A 6,000-nucleotide genomic window follows, 5' to 3' on the forward strand; every position below is an offset into this window, starting at 1 on the left:
CTATGCTCAATTCTATCAATTGCTCGACAGTAATTCGTTTACCCACCGTAATACTTATGCTCTTGAGAGAAGCCACTAGTGAAACCTATGGCCCCCAGGTCTATCTTCCATCATATTAATCTTCCAACACTTAGCTATTTCTATTGCCGTTTATTTACTTTGCATCTTTATTTCTCTTTATCATAAAAATACCAAAAATATTATCTTATTGATAACCCACAAGTATAGGGGGTTGCAACAGTTTTCGAGGGTAGAGTATTCAACCCAAATTTATTGATTCGACACAAGGGGAGCCAAAGAATATTCTCAAGTATTAGCAGCTGAGTTGTCAATTCAATCACACCTGGAAACTTAATATCTGCAGCATAGTGTTTAGTAGCAAAGTAATATGATAGTAGTGGTAACGGTAGCAAAAGGTAATGATAGCAATAGCAACGGAAAAGTAAATAAGCGAAGGACAATATATGGAAATCTCGTAGGCAATGGATCGGTGATAGAGAATTATGCCAGATGCGGTTCATCATGTAACAATCATAACCTAGGGTGACATAGAACTAGCTCCAGTTCATCAATGTAATGTAGGCATGTATTCCGAATATAGTCATACGTGCTTATGGAAAAGAACTTGCATGACATCTTTTGTCCTCCCTCCCGTGGCAGCGGGGTCCTTATGGAAACTAAGGGATATTAAGGCCTCCTTTTAATAGAGTACCAGAACAAAGCATTAACACATAGTGAATACATGAACTCCTCAAACTACGGTCATCACCGGTAAGTATCCCGATTATTGTCACTTCGGGGTTAACGGATCATAACACATAATAGGTGACTATAGACTTGCAAGATAGGATCAAGAACTCTCATATATTGATGAAAAACATAATAGGTTCAGATCTGAAATCATGGCACTCGGGCCCTAGTGACAAGCATTAAGCATAGCAAAGTCATAGCAACATCAATCTCAGAACATAGTGGATACTAGGGATCAAACCCTAACAAAACTAACTCGATTACATGATAAATCTCATCCAACCCATCACTGTCCAGCAAGCCTACGATGGAATTACTCACGCACGGCGGTGAGCATCATGAAATTGGTGATGGAGGATGGTTGATGATGACGATGGCGACGGATTCCCCTCTCCAGAGCCCCGAACAGACTCCAGATCAGCCCTCCCGAGAGGTTTTAGGGCTTGGCGGTGGCTTTGTATCGTAGAACGCGATGAATCCTTCTCTTTGATTTTTTTTCTCCCCGAAACACAATATATAGAGTTGGAGTTGGAGTCGGAGGAGCACCAGGGGGCCCACGAGGTAGGGGCACGCCCTAGGGGGGCAGACGCACCCCCCCACCCTCGTGGACAGGTGGTGGGCCCCCTGGCATTCATCTTTTGCAGGTATTTTTTATATTTTCCAAAAAGTTGCTCCGTGAAGTTTCAGGTCATTCTGAGAACGTTTGTTTCTGCACATAAATAACACCATGGTAATTCCGCTGAAAACAGCGTCAGTCTGGGTTAGTTCCATTCAAATCATGCAAGTTAGAGTCCAAAACAAGGGCAAAAGTGTTTGGAAAAGTAGATACGATGGAGACGTATCAACTCCCCCAAGCTTAAACCTTTGCTTGTCCTCAAGCAATTCAGTTGATAAACTGAAAGTGATAAAGAAAAACTTTTACAAACTCTGTTTGCTCTTGTTGTTATAAATATGTAAAGCCAGCATTCAAGTTTTCAGCAAAGATTATAACTAACCACATTCACAATAACGCATAGGTCTCAAATTTACTCATATCAATGGCATAATCAACTAGCGAGCCATAATAATAAATCTCGAATGACAACACTTTCTCAAAACAATCATAATATGATATGACAAGATGGTATCTCGCTAGCCCTTTCTGAGACCGCAAAACATAAATGCATAGCACCTTTAAAGATCAAGGGCTGACTAGACATTGTAATTCATGGTAAAAGAGATCCTGTCAAGTCATACTCAATGTAAACTAACAGTAATGAATGCAAATGACAGAGGTGCTCTCCAACTGGTGCTTTTTAATAAGAGGATGATGACTCAGCATAAAAGTAAAATAGATAGGCCCTTCGCAGAGGGAAGCATGGATTTGTAGAGGTGCTAGTGCTCGATTTTGAAACAGAGGTGAATAATATTTTGAGCGGTATACTTTCATTGTAAACATAACAACCAAGGGATGGCAATATCTTCCATGCTACACACATTATAGGTGGTTCCCAAACAGAATGGTAAAGTTTATACTCCCCCTTCCACCAACAAGCATCAATCCATGGCTTGCTCGAAACAACGAGTGCCTCCAACTAACAAGAGTCCCAGGGGGAGTTTTGTTTGCAATTATTTGATTTAGTTTGCATAAAGCATGGGACCGGGCATCCCGGTGACCAGCCATTTATCTCGTGTGTGAGGAGCGGAGTCCACTCCTCTTGAGAATAACCCGCCTAACATGGAAGATACGGACAGCCCTAGTTGATACATGAGCTATTCGAGCATACAAAACAGGATATTTATTTGAAGGTTTAGAGTTTGGCATATACAAATTTACTTGGAATGGTAGGTAGATACCGTATATAGGTAGGTATAGTGGACTCATTAGGAATAACTTTGGGGTTTATGGAGTTGGATGCACAAGCAGTATTCCCACTTAGTACAAGTGAAGGCTAGCAAAAGACTGGGAAGCGACCAACTAGAGAGCGACAACAGTCATGAAAATGCATTAAAATTAATTGACACCGAATGTAAGCATGAGTAGGATATAATCCACCATGAACATAAATATCGTGGAGGCTATGTTGATTTTGTTTCAACTACATGCGTAAACATGTGCCAAGTCAAGTCACTTAAATCATTCAGAGTAGGATACCACCTTATCATACCACATCATAACCATTTTAATAGCATGTTGGCACGCAAGGTAAACCATTATTACTCATAGCTAATCAAGCATGGCACAAGAAACTATGATCTCTAGTTGTCATTGCAAACATGTTTATTCATAATAGGCTGAATCAACAACGATGAACTAATCATATTTACAAAAACAAGAGAGGTCGAGTTCATACCAGCTTTTCTCATCTCAGTCAGTCCATCATATATCATCATAATTGCCTTTCACTTGCACGACCGAATGATGTGAATAATAATAACAGTGCACGTGCATTGGACTAAGCTGGAATCTGCAAGCATTCAATAAACAGGAGAAGACAAGGCAATATGGGCACTTTTGTCAGATCAACAATAATACATATAAGAGCCACTTCAACAATTTAATTATGGCCTTCTCCTATCGACCCCCAAAGAAAAGAAAAGAAATAAAACTATTTACACGGGAAAGCTCCCAACAAGCAAAAGAAGAACAGGAAACCTTTTTGGATTTTCTTTTTAATTACTACTACAAGCATGGAAAGTAAACTAATTAAAAGCTACAACTAATTTTTTTTGGTTTTTCTTAAGGTTAATCAAACACACAAGAAGAAGGCATAAAAAGGAAAATAAACTAGCATGGATGATACAATGAAAAAGTATGAGCACCGACATCTAGCAGTGAGTGTGTGAACATGAATGTAATGTCGGTGGGAAATATGTACTCCCCCAAGCTTAGACTTTTGTCCTAAGTTGGTCTATGGCCACGGCTGGCCTGGCGGATATCCATAATAATAGTTGGGGTCGTACTGAGATGCAGTGGCTATCGCCTCCTGAGCTGCAGCGTGGCGGCGAGCGGCCTCCTCCCTCCTCTCGTACTCATCTGCCTCCTCTCTGGTAATAACATATCTTCCTTTTGCCTGATAATCAAAGAAGGCAGGAGCAAGGAGAGTAATATGGATAGCACGGCGTCTGTCAAAGATTAAACGATACTGGAGAGGTGATTCATTCCTCTCGACAAACTGGTGGTGAACCATAGCATTAAAGTCTAGGTAAGCAGGGGTAATTCAATATCATCTTCGCGTATGGTACACCAAGAAAATTAGCTATGCGGGTTGCATAAATTCCACCAAAGAAATCTCCATTAAATCTATTAAGATGCAACCTACGTGCAACAATGGCTCCCAAATTATAAGATTTGTCTTCTAACACAGCACTCCTAAGAATACTGAGGTCAGGGACACACATGTGACATGCCTCATCTTTACCATTAATGCATCTACCTATGAAGAGAGCAAAATAATGTATAGCAGGAAAGTGAATGCTCCCTATGGTAGCTTGTGTTATATCTCTAGATTCTCCCACAGTTATACTAGCAAGAAAATCTCTAAATTCAGATTTGCGAGGATCCCTTATACTACCCCAATGTGGAAGTTTGCAAGCAGTGGTAAAATCCTCTAAGTCCATAGTGTAAGAATTATCATAAAGATCAAACAGGACAGTTGGAGAATTACGTGAAGATGAAAATTCAAACCTCCTCACAAAGGAACTAGTGAGATAGTGATACTGGCTGTACTTTTCTTCCTCGAAGCTCACAAGATCGGCGTTACACAAATATGCGTTAAATTCTTCTTTAATTCCCGCTCGATCCATAAAATTTTCCAAAGGCCATTCACAAGGACGCACCGGAGCGTCTCTTGGTGGCTCTTCATCAGCATCACGCATTGCAAACCTGGGTCCTTGCTTCCTTGGAGAACCACCTTGGAACATTTTCCTAAGCATATTTCTTCCTCTGAAAAATTTCTAAAATTTTTAGTAACTTCAAAATAAAAGTAAACCAAACTCAATAATATTGATAGCAACTACTCATACAAGACCCTAGGGCCTATATCATGCATCAAAACTACTTTTGACCATATAAATTTGACATGCAAGCTCAAGAACAGGGTCACCTAAGCAGCAAAAATTTGCAATTAATAAAGCACTAGAACAAAAACTAATTGGACCAATGGAGGAGTCACATACCAAGGAACAATCTCTCCAAGTAGTTTTGTGAGAGGTGCTTTGAGCAAGGAGATCGAAAATGGCAGCAAAACGAGTTTGGACTCGGGTTTGAGATGGTTATTCGTGTTTGGGGGAGGAAGAAGAAGTGTATGGGTGAAAGGATAAGTGGAGGAGGGCCACCGTCGGCCCACGAGGCAAGGGGGCGCACCCAGGGGGTAGGGCGCGCCCTCCACCCTCGTGGGCAGGTGTTGACCCCCCTACTGTGTTCTCAGTGCCAAATATTCTCAAATATTCTAGAAAAAATCATATTTAAATTTCAAGGCATTTGGAGAACTTTTATTTTCGGGGTATTTTTATATTGCACGGATAATCAGATAACAGACAGAAAAATATTATTTTTATTTTATTTAATATAAATAACAGAAAGTAAAAGTGGGGTACAGAAGGTTGTGCCTTCTAGTTTCATCCATCTCATGATCATCAAAAGGAATCCACTAGCAAGGTTGATCAAGTCTTGTTAACGAACTCATGCCGAATAACATGGAACCGGAGAAATTTCGAATAACACTATGTTACCTCAATGGGGATATGCACATCCCCAATAATAAGAATATCATATTTCTTCTTGACAGTAGGAAGAGGAAATTCAAAACCTCCAAATATAATCGACGGAATTTTTCCAATAGAGTTGATACTATGAACTTGAGGTTGTTTCCTCGAAAATAGAAATATCATTTGGATTCTCAGGTGTTTCAGTAATAGGTTCACTAGAAGCATGCAAAGTCCTATCATTTTTCTTTTTCTTCTTTTTAGAAGAACTAGGTGCATCTATATTATTTTTCTGAGAATCTTGCTCAATTCTTTTAGGATGGCCTTCAGGATACAAAGGTTCCTGAGTCATTCTACCACCTCTAGTCATAACTCTAGCAGGATTATCATTATCCTTACTATTCAATTCATTGAGCAAATCATTTTGAGCCTTAAGTACTTGTTCTACTTGAGTGGTAACCATAGAAGCATGTTTACTAATAAGTTTAAGTTCACCATTAAAATTAGTGTTCGGAGGGCAGGGGGAGGGGGTCGAGGCCGGCGGCGAGCGCCGGTGGGTGGCGG

This window comes from Triticum aestivum, chromosome 6A (assembly GCF_018294505.1).
Source record: "Triticum aestivum cultivar Chinese Spring chromosome 6A, IWGSC CS RefSeq v2.1, whole genome shotgun sequence".
Taxonomy (NCBI): domain Eukaryota; kingdom Viridiplantae; phylum Streptophyta; class Magnoliopsida; order Poales; family Poaceae; genus Triticum; species Triticum aestivum.